The 17,240-nt window shown below is 33.8% G+C and overlaps 1 pseudogene; it reads right to left on the bottom strand.

The window, feature by feature from the left end:
- Positions 1-299: 299 nt before the first annotated feature.
- Positions 300-14,203, bottom strand: LOC122590749 (annotated as a pseudogene).
- Between the last annotated feature and the right edge of the window lie 3,037 nt (positions 14,204-17,240).

The following is a 17,240-nucleotide window of genomic DNA, read 5'->3' on the forward strand; positions in this document are numbered from 1 at the left end:
TCAAGTAAATAAAATAACATAAAATTTTACTTAATGCATTAAATTCTTATACATTGAGTTTATAGTAAGTAAAAAATAAACAAGAACTAAATGTTCCACAAGAATACATGATACAATTATAAGGAACATGATAAATCCTTCTAAAGATTAACCTAAAAATCTTACAAATATAAGAAGGTTATTATTTCAGGAGGATTTATCATCTCCCAATTATAATATTAATGAAAAAACAAAACCACTTAAACGAGCTAATCAATTGTTACTGTATTCATATATCCTTCTTTCCTTTTTCAAGTTTCTAGTTATCTACCTTCTACTTGACTTAATGTTACCCCATTGACGGATGATGGTATAGGAAGATTTGATGTGGATCCGTTCTCACTTCCTTGAATAAAGAACCCGGGCTGTTTAGGTGAAGGTAGTGAACCTTCCCCACCCAACATGGAAACCACCGATAGTGTGGTAGGTCTATCTTCTGCTCGTTGTTGCACACATAATAGACCAATGTGTACTGATCGCAACACTTCAGCAACCGAATGTGCCTTACCTATAGATGCGTCAATTAGATCAAGAGACTTGCCTTCTTTGTAAAGTCTCCATGCCTAAATGAAAACAGACACAATTTGTTATACATTATAACTGCATAGTATCCTATCATCAATTAATTATCATAATTAAGACACTTACATATCCAAGAAGGTTATCATGGTGGTCTTCATGAGAAAAACTTGTATTTTTCTTCCCACTCACAATTTCCAACACCAAAACCCCAAAGCTAAAAATATCTGATTTTACTGAAAAGAGACCATTTACTGCATACTCTGGAGATATGTATCCCCTGAGTAACAACATCAGGCCGTGGAAATCAATGAATAATAGAAGGAAAAGAAAAAGTTTCATATGCATCAAAGAGAGCAAAGTCCAATTATTCTTACAACGTTCCCACCACTCTCTTGGTATTTGCTTCACTCTCGTGTCCTTTAAACATTCTTGCCAAACCAAAATCCGATATTTTTGGGTTCATCTCATGATCCAGCAAAATATTGCCTGCTTTTAAATCTCTATGGACAACTCTAAGTCGTGAATCTTGATGCAGATAGACAAGACCTCGCGCAATGCCATTGATAATGTGGAAACGTTGTGGCCAATCAAGTAATGACTTCCTTAAATCATCTGCTCAGCATGCAAAAGCATCATTAAAAAAATTTATATTCATCGTATTTTATTCTATTATGGAATATATGACATTGAAAGATAGTCTAACCAAATATAAACCAGTCCAGGCTTTTGTTATGCATGTATTCATAAATCAGCATTGTCTCATCTCGTTGGATGCAGTATCCTAGGAGCTTCACAAGATTCCGATGTTGGAGTTTAGCAATGCATATAACTTCATTTTCAAATTCGTCAAGTCCTTGTCTTGAATACTTTGAGAGCCGCTTCACAGCAATCTCCAGTCCTCCTTCTAGCACACCCTGGATATGTACTTCAAGTATTAACACATTAATTTGTGTAAAATGTAAAGTTGAAGGGACTATTATATTTTGTTTTTAGTCATTTCACCGTTCACACAGTTTCGCCATAATCAAAAAAATAAGTACCTTCCATTCCAATTTTGAGTTTTTGATTCTTTCTTTTTCAACTTTAACCTTGAGTATTTTTATTCATTTTATGCAATACTTGATGAAAATTTTTTTTTTAATTGAACAGAGTTTAAATTTATTTATGTTCCTGTCTGTTTTGTTTGATAGCATTACCTTGTACACTGGACCAAACCCGCCTTCTCCAAGCTGGTTGGCAATAGAAAAGTTATCGGTTGCTTTAGAAATTGTTGATAAGCTATACACCGGTAACTCTATACTTCCATTCTTACTGCTACTGTTGTGATCTTTGTCTAATACTTTGACTTTTCTACCTGTAAAATATGAAGTTGAGACGAACTTATTATGATACCATTTAATTATCATGGGGTATTCACGCATACGAATACCATCTAGAAATAGAACTGCATTTAGATCAATTTCTCTTGCCTTCTCTTACTGCATCTGATCTCCACTTCCTCTTACTCCAAAAATAGAGTGCCGATATAGCGCCCAAAATAGCCAATCCAGCTGATATTGACAAAGCAACTCTAGTAACTGCTCGTTTCCTTTTGTGGGCTGGAAATGACATCTAAGAGATATTACCAAGGTCAAGCAAACAAACCACTAGCAAGTTTAGAGTAATCCTAATACATATATACATATTTTTGTTTTATATAGTAAAATATTTTAGTCTTGTAATTTGACAATCAGTTATTCTAAAGAGTATGAGTGTCCTGATATAACCAGTAGACTAAAAAAATTTGGCCCGTTTATGCCAGGCAGTTATAAACAGTTTCAGCCGAGGTTTCGTTTCATGTTTTTTGGTTATTAGTGGAGTAATAACGGGGCATGAAGATGAAATTGATGTAGGTCCTTGATTTAAACATGTATTAACAAGTTAGATTGAACCCAAGGGCCGTGTTTTGATTAGTGTACTTTATGGTACATTAATCAAAAACAATGAGGTAGCTCTTTGTGAATCACAGAAAATTGAGTATTAATCTTCATTAATAAGCATAACTAAATAAAACATCATAATAAGTATCTTAAAGATATTTGCTTACCTAATAATTCGGAAGCTGCCAGTCTAACATAAAGATCCTGCCCGTTCTGTGGGTACGCTCGGGTATCAATCAAATCTCCAAACCATAGCAAGCATCCAACTCCACCTGGATTCATGTTTGGATTTGCATAGGCGTTGCAAGAGCAATTATTCTTGCAAGCTACCTTACATTCCTTGAGGCTCAAGTTGCCATTATACACAGCATTCACTGTGTCTGGCAATTTCATGCTCGAAAACTTATAAAATCCTTCTCCTGGGCCACAATCCAAAGCAACATTCCGACGACAACCACTAGTCCAATTATCAGGACTCACCTCTTCTGGATTCTTTATTACGAATCCTTTTAAGCATCCGCAGGTAGGATAGGCTATAGTACTACAGCTTCCATATGGTCCACAGAGTCCGTACTCGTCACAATTATCCATGGGTAAGGTGATATCCTGCGTCCATACTTGGTTGCGATAATTTAAATGCCAGAACTCAACTTTCCCAGCAGGGGTCAATGTATGCCTTATTGAGAATGTGGTGCTATTGTACGTAAACTTATAGTACAACTCTTTGTCATTGATAATCATATCAATTTTGTATACATAAAAGGGGTTTGGTTTATAGTTTGGCTGGCCAGCAAATGCAACGCCATTATATGGCCCGACTCTTAACTGAATAACAGAATTGTTTCTAATGTATAGTTGCTCATATCCACCCTTAACCATTTCATACCTGACTGTAAACTCACCTGGGGAAGGATCATCGGCACTCTTCCATGACGTCAGGTATATCTCTCGTCCTGTCACGAGGTCCTTGCCCAACTTCATTCCTGATATCATGGTATCTCCCGGATAGTCAAAACTTTGCCAAAGGACACTGTTTCCGCTCTTTATCACCAGATTCCCAGTGTCCAAGAGTTGCGCTACAGGATTATCCTCTGTCCTAGATACAGAGGAGTTGGATGACCAAATGATGGTACTGCCATTTCCAAGAGACATGACCCCTTGGCGATCCAATTTGACAATGCCCATGGTGTTAACAAGTGGAGTTTCCCGGTTAGCAACCCATATAACTCTATGAGGTGATGTGTGCTTAAACCATATCCCCAAGTACCGCTTCATCGAAGTGCCTGGGCTAAAGAAACCCAACTCGAATATGTCGTTTCTTGAAACAATGGTGTCACCATCTGCAATGTTCTGAGACACAACTATAGTGTCTAATGAACTAGTCGTTTGTGTTAGCAAGAATAAGGCAATATATAGGAGTAACATTATTATTATGGTATATATGATTCTTATCAATGCACTGAATCTTTTGATTGTTGTTTCCCTATAACTTGATTAATTACACTCTATTATTTTTTTGAAAGCCCATTAATTATACTTTTAAGCCTGAAAAAGGGTAAACTTCAAAGATAAATATTTCTAGTCATTTTCCAACAGCAAAGACTTCTTTCCCTCTTTGTATGTAGACAAAGTTTGCCAAAAACAAAGCTTCTCTCTGCCGCCATGATTTATACATATATTAATACAATATACTTGATACGTCATACGATTGATTTTTCATTTTTCTTGAGTAAAGAACATAAAGTTTGAACTTGTAAAAGTATTGTTCAAGTTGTAATATTATTTTGAGAAAAGATGATGATCCTTGCACCATCTTTTTTGGCGGTACATCATGAAACATGTATCATCATACATGTTTTAAGGTGTTTATGATACAATAATTATAGAGTTAATTTCACAAATCGTCCTTGTGGTTTTACTAAAAAGTCACGTTTTATCCTTTAAACTTCAAAATGACACTGGTAGTCCTTCATACGTGGATAATGGTCACGTTTTGTCCTTTAATCTAACGGATGATGGTCACGTTTCATCCTTTAATCTAACAGATGATAGTCACGTTTCGTCCTTTATACGGTCAACTAAAGGACTATCCGCGTATAAAGGACTACATGTGTCATTTTAAAATTTAAAGGATGAAACGTGATTTTTTTAGTAAAACCACAAGGACGATTTTTGAAATTAACTCATAACTATAACATGTTTGGTGGTTTTAAGATCATCTCTTTTCCAGAAATGCTAGATTTACCAAGAAATGACAATACATTTTTACAAACTAACTTAACATGTGAATTGAAGTTCAAAAAAATAAACAAAAATATTTATACATTCAGCAATTAATATATTTACTTAATATATTTAGTCAAATTTTTTTTTTTTTTACTTAATAAACAAAAATAACCGTTAATTACCTATTTTTTTACTTAATACATTCAGACATTATTTATATATTCAGCCACTTAATACATTCAGTACTTAATAACTAAAAAGAAGAACGGGCTCTTAAATTACCTCTTCATATTCTCTACACATTTTCAACTATGTTTAGTTATAAACTTATAATTATTGAAAATAGTAAGTAATATTACTAATTTACTATACATAAATCCGTGCTACGAGTCCGTTTTGAGTTTAACAAGTTTACTTCTTTGACTTTCTAAAATTGTTTCACATATTTGACCCAGCAATAAAAAGATGATAAATGTTTTAAATCGCCTTTACAAAGCTAGACGTCACGTGGACAATTAATTGTTTATATGTATCCATGACTATTTTATTGGTAGATTGGTTGAAAAATGAATATGGAGTTGCTAGGTAAATAAAATCGTTCTTGAAGGGCTCTTCGTCCTCATCATAAAATCATCGACGAGATGATGCTATCCGCACTGGGTTCGTCTACCACCTTATCGTTGATGATCGTCGACAGGACGAAGAGAGAAGACGGGTTTATGGGGTATATATATATATATGATTTTAAGTAATACAATCTTAATCTTAATCTTATCTTAATATATACTATAAGACAGTTGAACTAATGACTTACTAACCAATCATATCACTCAATTACATCAAATTGACTTTTGACGATGTCATCATTTAGATAAACTACAAATTAAAAATTTTGATTTATCATTATCCAAATATATTATTATATTGATATTTATATTAATTTGTAGAAAAAGTCTTATTAATTTACACTTTTTTGTTTTCCATCGATAATTTACACTTTTTAGCCCTGAATACTTAATCTATATATATTTTTAGCCATCAACTTGAGAGAATTCTTTAAAATTTGCAATCATTTAATTAATTAAAAGAAGTTCAACATATGAAATATTGTCTACAAAAATTTATTTCAAAACCTAATGACTTATTAATTAGATTAGATTTTTATAAATTATAAATATTAATATTTAGTTTAATGTTTAATATAAACATAAATTAAACTCTGGATACATATTTCAAATATAATAACATATGACAATATATAACATCATCATTTTAAACACAATAGGAATGTCAAATCAAGAGTCCTAATTGTTATCAAAGAATATAGAAACAATTCTAACTGTAATCAAATTATTATAGGACATGTGATTGAAAATAAACCTATGCGTATTTTGGGTCCGCATTATGATCAAATACATAACTTGAATGTCAAGTACAGAATCACAAGTATGTTTATATTTTAATTCTTAAATATTTTTCATAGTAATATCACATTATGAGTACAATTGGTTTCAAAATATTCTATAATAGAGAAATTATTATATATAGCATGTGCCTTGTGGAATGACCACGGCAAACATATCAATCAATATGTCTAGGCTAATAATGACAGTGACGAACCTATGATTATTGATCTTCCGGCGACGGCAATCATCTTCGGCGAGACTTACACATGTGTAAGTCTCTAACACATCTTTTAAGTACAATTTTTTTTAGGTGGATCACCCATCACCGGTCACCCCCAATGACCTATCACCCCCACCAGCTTTGGTTTATGAATATCCTTAAGGGCGAAGCCCACTCCAAATCATCTTACACATGTGTACTTAGACATGTGTAAGTCTCGCCAGAGATGTCGTCGGAGATGAATATGGCCGGAGATGTCTCCGGAGATGATCAGTGGTGATTAGATCTGATGAAAATGGACGGTCTAGATCGAGTACTTAACAATCCCGAAAATAAGGAGTCCCTAATATAACGCACCCTATATATATATATTAATATATTATTATTATTAAAATATATATTAATAGTTATTAATTTTATAAATTGTTATATATTAATATTACTTATTATTATTTATTATATAACTATTTACTACTTTAATTTAGTTTGATTATTTGGCTTTTTTTATTATTTTTTACTATTTATAAAATTATATGATTTTAGAATATTATTGATTTAATATATTAGTATTAATTAGGTACCATTTATTATATTACTTTATATTATTTGTTTAGTATTTATTTGATTATTTGTTTTTAATATTTATTATCGATATATATATATATATATATTAATGATATATATATATAATAGTATATATAACTAGTTTTTGACCCCGGGCGTTGCCCCGGGATCATCGCTGCGTCATGCAAACATACATACAGCATTACTTAAAAGTTTAGTCATTTAAAGTTTAGTATAAGGGATAGAAACTAAAAAAATAAGTGGCCAAAACTAATAGTTTGATGGTAAAAATTAGAAGTCATAAAATAAGATATAGAAAGTAAAAAAAAATTAATTTTTTTTTTAGAAGAGCGAAGGGTTGGACCACGGGTAATCGGACTGGCGGAGGGCCTACCCCGATCCCTTTCCCCCCGTCTGCCCACCCGGTAAATTCAACTCGCACGCCAAGAATATTGGCTAGTAACAATGCTTGAGATGGGATTCGAACATGTGACCCTTATTACAACATTCGGGGTGTCCAACCACTATACTTAAGTGAAAACCAAAAGTTAATTAATAAAAATTATAAAACTAAACTATACTTAAGTTTGTATACAAAAAGTTATACTAAAGTTAAAAAAATCAAAAGTTAAATGGTAAAAATAAGAAATTCAAAAATGGTAAAAGTTAAAGATCTTAAAATAAGTTTGTATACAAAAAAATTAGGCTAAAGTTGAAAATCCAAAAGTTAAGTAGTTTAAAAAAAGTTAGACTAAAGTTAAAAATTCAAAAGTTAAGTGTTAAGATCAAAAGTAAAAAAGAAAAAAAACGATTTGATGATTAAAGTTAAAACCCAAAAATAATTGACAAAAATTTAAAACTTTAAAAGTAAATTAGACTAAAGTTTGTATACAAAAAGTTAGACTAAAGTTAAGAATCCAAAAGTTAAGTAGTTTACAAAAAGTTAGACTAAAGTTAAAACTCCAAAAATTAAGTGTTAAAAATAAGAAACTATAAACGTATACAATCGTAAAAGAAAAACTTACATAAACGTTGACGTCGACAAGTACTGTAGCTAAGCCTTCATAAAATGTTATATATAGTATATAATTACATATATCTCCAAACAGGGGTGGGTTAATTTAGGGACATCTTAAATTATGGACCATGTAACTTACACATGTGTAAGTCGTGGTGGCGGTGGTGGTGGTGGTGATGGTTGTATAACTTACACATGTGTAAGTTGTAACTAACCTACACATGTGTAAATTGTGGTGATGGTGGTCGCCATCGCCGGAGGATCATGGTGGTGGTCGGAGATGGCGGTGATGGTGGTGGTGGTCGGAGATGGTGAAAAATAAATGATTAAGATTTGTCTCTAATAGTCCTTAATTTAAGATATCCCTAATTTAACTTTTTTTTCTCCCCAAACATGCTATCAAAATGCTATATATCCCAACTAAAAGTAAAAATTACAAATATCCCTAAAATATCTCTAATATACAAATATACTTTTTAATTAAATATGTTACAAACTAACAGTATGTTTTTTCTCTCTCTCTACAATATTTTTTTTGTCCCATCGCAAATTCACAATCGAGTGAATGAATCTCTGAAATTCATTTTCTAGCATCATAAGGGAACTAGGAGTCGTCTTATAAATTTATCAGCCTTCCAAACCTGTAATATTCTGCCAACTCACATGAAACTTTTAGCCCTCCTGCCCCTCCAGCCTCCCAAACTACTTACCACTTTACCAGTGGTCTATACGCTTTAAACCTCTCAGATTTTATTTTATTTTTATTTTATAACTAAATGAAAATCCTTTTTAATAGAAAAAAACTAATTTCATTCATAAAAACACATACAATACTAAAAAAAAATACATAATAAAGACACGCTCTGTAAAATCTAATAGAAAACAATACATAATAAAAACATGCTCTCTAAAATCTAAAAAAAAAACAATACTTAACACCAACCAAGTTGAGAATCCGTAGAGTCCACGTCGTTGTCACCATCATTGCGGTGGTGGATGTATTCATAATGTTCAGGGGATTTGTTTTCTAGTCGCCAAGAGTTGCGTATTCCTTTCTCAGGTCAGTCTCGATCATAACGCGGGGGATGTAGACAAACGTTGGAAGGGCCAACACTACGTTGCCAATACTTTGCATGGTGAAGTGTGGTCGTTAATGTTGACTCGGCATCGGTAAGCTGCAGAATGATTTTATCCCATCAGTCCACCTTTTGCTGTAGGTATGTCATGTATATCAAGGATAGCCGGATGCCCTCCACGTTTTTCAAATTCAGCCATAAACAACCTTTTAACCCTCTTTCTTTCTTTTTAATTTGATGTGTCTCTCGAACTGGTAGCCAAAATTTTACAGCGTTGTCGTAAACAAACAATCAATTATTCCTAACAAAAACTTACATATTGCTAATATACCGGGGTATTTTTTTTATTATTTTTTTTTGAACAGCAAAATAATGATTTTATTGATAATGACCATTCTAGCAAGGTGCTAGAGGTCTAAGTTACAAACATACAAAAACAACAAATCTAGACTACATGCAGTACAATAGACTAGATTCATCCCGAACACATTGACTGCGAGGAATGCAAAAGAGTTGAAAAAACTTGTGTCAATTACAGTTACCAACCAAAGACACAAGAAAGTATACCGGGGTAATTGACGGTTATTTTTGCTTATCAATTAGATCAAGAGACTTGCCTTCTTTGTAAAGTCTCCATGCCTAAATGAAAACAGACACAATTTGTTATACATTGTAACTGCATAGTATCCTATCATCAATTAATTATCATAATTAAGACACTTACATATCCAAGAAGGTTATCATGGTGGTCTTCATGAGAAAAACTTGTATTTTTCTTCCCACTAACAATTTCCAACACCAAAACTAAAAATATATGACTTTACCGAAAAGAGACCATTTACCGCATACTCTGGAGATATGTATCCCCTGAGTAGCAAAATCAGACCGTGGAAATCAATGAATAATAGAGGGAAAATGAAAAGTTTCATATGCATCAAAGAGAGCAAAGTCCAAGTATTCTTACAACGTTCCCACGACTCTCTTGGTATTTGGTTCACTCTCTTGTCCTTTAAACATTCTTGCCAAACCAAAATCCGATATTTTTGGGTTCATCTCATCATCCAGCAAAATATTGCCTGCTTTTAAATCTCTATGGACAACTCTAAGTCGTGAATCTTGATGCAGATAGAGAAGACCCCGCGCAATGCCATTGATAATATGGAAACGTTCTGGCCAATCAAGTAATGACTTCCTTAAATCATCTGCTCGGCATGTAAAAGCATCATTATAAAAGCTATATTCGTCGTATTTCATTCTATATGTTTAATGAAATATATGACATTGAAAGATAGTCTAACCAAATATAAACCAGTCCAGGCTTTTGTTATGCATGTATTCGTAAACCAGCATTGCTCATCTCGTTGGATGCAGTATCCTAACAGCTTCACAAGATTCCGATGCTGGAGTTTAGCAATGCATATAACTTCATTTTCAAATTCGTCAACTCCTTGTCTCGAATACTTTGAGAGTCGCTTCACAGCAATCTCCAGTCCTTCTAGCACTCCCTGGATATGTACTTCAATTATTAGCACATTAATTTGTGTAAAATGTAAAGTTGAAGAGACTATTATATTTTGTGCTTAGTCATTTCACAGTTCACACATTTTCGCCGTAATCAGAAAACATAATCTGAAAAACAAGTACTTATCATTCCAATTTTAATGTCCAATTTTTGACACTATGATTTTTTATTTTTTTTAACTTTAACCTTGAATATTTTAGTTTGTTGTATGCAATACTTGATGAAAAATATATGAGGTTTTAATTTTAATTTTAATTTTTTGAACAGAGTTTAAGTTTATTTTCATTGGGTATATTTAAGTATTTTATATCATACAAACAAAAATATCTAAAGTCAAATATAAAGAAAAAAAAAAACTTAAAAAGTCAAAGTGGACATTTAAATTGGGGTGGAGGTACTTAATCTCTTTTCTTGTCTGTTTGTTTGCTGGGGCTAGAATCATTTACTGTTTGATAGCATTATACCTTGTACACCGGACCAAACCCGCCTTCTCCAAGCTGGTTGGCAATAGAAAAGTTATCGGTTTCTTTCGAAATTCTTGATAAGCTAAACACTGCTAACTCTATACTTCCATTCTTACTGCTACATACTGTTGTGATCTTTGTCTAATACTTTGACTGATCTACCTGTAAAATATGAAGTTGAGACGAACTTATTATGATACCATTTAATTATCATGAGGTATTCACTCATACGGATACCATCCGGCCAGAAATAGAACTGCATATAGATCAAATTCTCTTGCCTTCTCTTACTGCATCTGATCTCCACTTCCTCTTACTCCAAATATAGAGTGCCGATATAGCGCCCAACATAGCCAACCCAGCTGGTATTGACGAAGCAACTGCAGTAACCACTCGTTTTCTTTTATGGATGCTGGAATGGACATCTAAAAGAAATTACCAAGGTGGGAGAGCAGACATATTCAGCATGTGCTTTGCTAATATAAAGAAAGCACAAGAGTACATACACACATCCACCTGCTAGTATTTTAGTTTTCTTGTTATTTGAATGGTATGGGTATGCCCGTCCATATTCTTGTAATTTCACAATAAGTTATTCTAAAGAGTATGAGTGGATTGTGATAACCAGTAGACTAAAATATTTTGACCTGTATAAGCCATGCAGTTATAAACAGTTTCAGCCCAGGTTTTGTTTCAAGTTTTTTGGGTCCACATAACAGGACATGAAGATGAATTTGATGTAGGTCCTTGATTCATTCATTTAAACATGGTTGTGGAACCTAAAAATGGTTGTGGAATATCATGTATGAGGTAGGTTGACCAAAAACAACTCTGGTGGAAAAATAAAAAAGGAACAAAGAAGATACAAAAAAGGAACACACACATACGATCATAGTTTTTATGACCTGTTAAATGACCCTTGTAACAAAAAATGTTACGTCGTGCATTTTAGAAGATCAAAACTTATGAAGAAATTTTAAATTATGTGACAAAAAAAAACCCATGTAGGTCGGTCACTGAAGTTAACCGAGCCTATGTTAATAGCCTAATATATAGGGACCTTAACTCTTTGTGAATCACAGAAAATTGAGAATTAATCTTCATTAATAAGCATAACTAAATAAAAGTAAAAGTAAAGTAACCCCCAATGTCGTCTTTGACAGTGTATGGGGAGGTTGAGATGTAGATAGTGTTACCCCTAACAAAAGTACAAAGGTTGCTTCCAGTTTCTACCTAAGGTAGAAAAGGACCAAAGACGGAACTTCTAAGGGGCAGAGAGGGGTTCTAGCCCCCCCAAATATCTAAGTCAATATCAGTATATATATAATGTTTCATGAAATGTTACCTTGGATCAGTTGGTTATATTGTTTTGTCAATTGTATTTTGCACTAATGTGGCGGGGGTTCAAACCCCGCAGCTTACGTTTGATACCATTTTTTGACATCCCTTTAGACATTTTTTAATGCATTGACATTCCTTCGGTTCAAAATGTGTTTTATAGTCATTTTTGTTTTGCTTTAGAGGAGTTAGATCAATCCATTTTTTTCAGTTTATTAATCCTATTCAAATATAATTAAAGAATAACATTTTTATGTGTTGATTTTTTCTTAACCTTTTTGAAATACCAAATGTATTAATTATATTAACTTTATTTTGGAAAAAATAAACTGTTAGATATCATATAACGCAATCACAAGCCTGTAAGTATATTTTTGGTTTAAAGCAAAGTTCTATTCCTAAGGCTTGAAATGAGAAAGACTCGATAAACTTTACACATCAAGTGATTTTAGCCCCTCCAAGAAAGTTGTTCAAGTTCCGCCACTGAAAAGGACCTCCAGCCTTGCTGAGCATGAAGATCGAATTAATGACCTCTGTCTCTAGAGGCAACAGCTCCAACCATTGATCCAACCCAGTTGGTTTTTTTAATAAGCATAACTAAATGAAACATCATAATAAGTAGCTTATATATATCCACTTGCCTAATAATTCGGAAGCTGCCAGTCTAACATAAAGATCCTGCCCGTTCTGTGGGTAGACTCAGGTATCAATCAGATCTCCAAACCATAGCAAGCATCCAACTCCATCTGGATTCATGTTTGGATTGGCATAGGCATTGCATGAGCAATTATTCTTGCAAGCCACCTTACATTCCTCAAGGCTCAAGTTGCCATTATACACAGCATTCACTGTGTCTGGCAATTTCATGCTCGCAAACTTGTAAAATCCTTCTCCTGAACCACAATCCGACGACAACCACTAGTCCAATTATCAGGATTCAACTCTTCTGGATTCTTTAATACAAATCCTTTCAAGCATCCGCAGTTAGGATTAGCTATAGTACTACAGCTTCCATATGGCTCACAGAGTCCGTAGCTGTCACAATTATCCACGGGTAAGGTGAGATCCTCCGTCCATACTTGGTTGCGCATATTTAAATGCCAGATCTCATACATCCCAGCAGGAGTCACTGTGTGCCTTGCTGAGAATGTGGTACTATTGAACGTCAACTTATAGTACATCTCTCTGTCATTAATAATCATATCAATTTTGTATACATAAACAGGGTTTGGTTTATAATTTGCCAGGCCAGCAAATGCAATGCCGTTATATGGCCCGATTCTTGATTGAATAACAGAATTTTTCCGAATGTGTAGTTGCACATATTTACCCTTAACCATTGTAAACTTGACTGTATACTCACCTGGGGAAGGATCATCGTCGCTTCTCCATGACGTCAGGTACATTTCTCATCCTGTCATGAGGTCCTTGCCAAACTTCATTCCTGATAAGAGGGTATCTCCAGGATAATCAAAACTTTGCCAAAGGACACTGTTTCCGCTCTTTATCACCAGATTCCCAGAGTCCAACAGTTGTGCTACAGGACTATCCTCTGTACTAGATACAGAGGAGTTGGATGACCAAATGACATTACTGTTGTTAACAACAGAAAGGACTCCTTGGCGATCCAATTTGACCATGCCCGAGGTGTTAGCAAGTGGAGTTTCCCGGTTGGCAACCCATATAACTCTATGAAGTGATGTGTGCTTAAACCATATCCCCAAGTACCGTTTCATCGAAGTGCCTGGGCTAAAGAAACCCAGCTCGAATATGTCATTTCTTGAAACAATGGTGTCACCATCTGTCATGTTTTGAAACATAACTATAGTGTCCAATGAACTACAAGTTGTTGGTGTCAGGAAGAATAAGGTGATATAAAGGAGTAACATTATTATGGTTTATATGATTCCTATAACTTGGTTAATTACACTTTTAAGCCTGAAAAAAGCTTAACTTCAAAGATTAGTATTTCTAGTCATTTTCCAAGAGCAAAGACTTCTTTTAATTTGCCTCTTTGGTATGTAGACAAAGTTTGCCAAAAACAAAGGTTCTCTGCCGCCATAATTTGTACATATACCGAGCATATATTAATACAATATACTTGATACCCGTATAATATACAAGTCGATTATATATATCATACAATTGATTTTTATTTTTTTTTTTTGAGTAAACATAAAGTTTGAATATAATTTATAATATACATTTAGTCTTTTTAACAATAGCTTACAAGCGAGAGACATGTAAAAGTATTGGCCAAGATATAATATTAACGTGAGAAAAGGTACTAAATAGAGCTAGGGGCGGTTCTTTATAGGGGTCAGTGGGGACCTGGGCCTCCGGCATTTTTCCGTAATGTTAATATATCCGTATTTCGTTCAAAATAATTTATATTTATTAAGTTGACCCCAGGGATTATTTTATTATGAGATGTTTAATAAATTTAATAGTCTAATAAAATTTACCTTTTTAATTTTAGGGTTTAGTGCGACGGAATGCAACTAACTATGCCCAAAAAGTTATAGTGTGCACGAACTAATGTTTTTTGTTTATTGTATGCATAAACTTAGTAAAAATGTTTATATCATGTAACTTTTTGTGACCGACCAATCAAAACCTTACACGTGGCCTGTTAAAAAAAAAAAATTTTGCACGTGGCAACTCATATGGGCTGCCACGTATACACATTACATGATTTGAACTTTTGGGATAAGTGTCCTGGAATGTAACAAACTTTGGACGAATGTCTATAGTAGGAAATAACTAAAGTTGTCTGTATTGTATGTAAACAACTTTAAAAAATGTTTATTGTATGTAAGAAAAACATACGTGGCAACCATATAGAGGTGTCAATTATCTGATTTTAATTGGTTGAATGCATTTTCTTACATACAATAAACATTATTTTCGAGTTGTTTACATACAATACACACAACTTTAGTTATTTCCTATTATAAACATTCGTTCAAAGTTTGTTACATTCCAAGATACTTATCCCTGAACTTTTTTACTAAGTTTATGCATACAATAAACAAAAATGTTAGTTCGTGCATACTATAACTTTTTGGGCATAGTTTGTTTCATTCCGGCGCACTAAACTATTAATTTTATACACCGCACTTAGCCTATTTATAGTTCTATGTATTAGACTTTGTATTACTCCACTTTTTTGAGTTTCATCAACTAAGGTGAAATTAACTTAAATAATTGCTAAAAACGGGTTTAATTCTTTATTTGACGAGGTGAGCTTTTTTTGTAACAAGCATAAAATAGAGATGTCGGATATGAAAGCTCCATGCCAGTACACGTCGTTTCTTTTGGTATTTTTTATAATTATTTGTAGTTTTTTGTTGCTTAGAAACTATGTATTGATAGTTTCAATGGAAAACTTAGATACGTAGTATTATTTTTGTTTGGCCCGACCCGAATTCATGAATTACATGACCCTAATATAATGTCCGGAACATAACGATGGCAAAAAAAAAATGGCCCCCGCCGCTAAAACCTTCAAAATCCGCTACGGTAGAGAGCACCTCCCTTTAAGACAATCTAGATTTACAAGCAAATTACAAATTTAGTTTATAAACTAACTTGACGTGTGAAGTTAACCAAATAAATTCTATTTTTTAAGGCCTGTCCTTATAGAACGTCAGCCGTGCGTCTGTCGGGCATCGGACGCGCAAAACGGACATGACGCTAGTAGCACCGGCGGCGTCTAGCCGCGTCCGGTGTACCTGCGTTCGAATTCAGACGCGATGAATGAGAGAATCGTGGGGCCCAAATTAAAAAAAACAATTTTTTTAATCCTATATTTTGAATTCAAACAGCTAGTTTGAATAAAATAACTTTTTTTTTCTAAACCCTTATTTATTCTCAACTTCACACTACCATTTCATATCACAACTTATTTCTTTCTACTCCTTTTCATCTTCAATAAACCATTTCATATCCCATTTTTCATAAACCATTCAGAATGTGTAGAATTGTGTGGACTCAAGAAGAAGATCTTTGTTTGTCGAGATGTTGGGTGACGAGGAAACCCGACCCTGTTACGAGTAGGCTTGAAATGAATAATCTCGGCGTCTCCTTTTGGGATGACATTACTGAAATGTTCAACAAGGAGACCAATGGAGGACCACGAAGCAAGGCTCAACTGCAAGGTCACTAGAGCAAGATGAGGAGGGAATGCAAAGAATTTGAGGCAATTTGGATGCAGTTGATTGCACAACTGAGGAACAAAGACAATGAGGAATATTATGCAACGGCGCATCGGATGTATCGGGAGAAGCATGGGAGATAATTCAGATACGAGCATGTCTTCAGGCAGCTTATCTTTGTTGCGTTTTAAGTTGTTCTTGATTTTGAAGTAGACTTTGTAATTTGATTAAGTGTGTTTTAAGTATTTTAATAAAATAAGTCTACTTTAAGAACAGAAGTTTATTCATAATTTTAAAAACATTACAAACGGAAATAAAGAAAAACATACAACATAACATTAAAACAGCCTACTTATTTCTTCTAGGCATAAACTGCTTTGGCTTGGTTAATTAACTCATTCAAGGTGATGACCACACAAGCAATTTCTTTCACAGTTTCTTGAATCTTGTTAAACTTCCCCTGCAAATAACCAAAGTATTGACACTCAAGCTCAGTGCAATGCCCCGTTTGTATATACTTGATTTGTTCTTGACACCATTTATTTTTCGCTTGAAGTTTTAGACCAATTTCAACAAGATTGTCTTTGCACATTTGGCGGTCGAGGATATCAGCCATGATACTGTCATTCACTTGATCGACAGTCATTCGTGGTTTTCGGTTAGGGGCACTTGATGAAGAAGCCATTACAGATGTATAAAAGCCATTGCGGATATTTATAGCTGAAGTCAAAGACGCTCCTCCAACGTTCAAAATTTAAAATATTTACAA

Source organism: Erigeron canadensis, chromosome 1 (assembly GCF_010389155.1).
Source record: "Erigeron canadensis isolate Cc75 chromosome 1, C_canadensis_v1, whole genome shotgun sequence".
Classification (NCBI taxonomy): Eukaryota; Viridiplantae; Streptophyta; class Magnoliopsida; order Asterales; family Asteraceae; genus Erigeron; species Erigeron canadensis.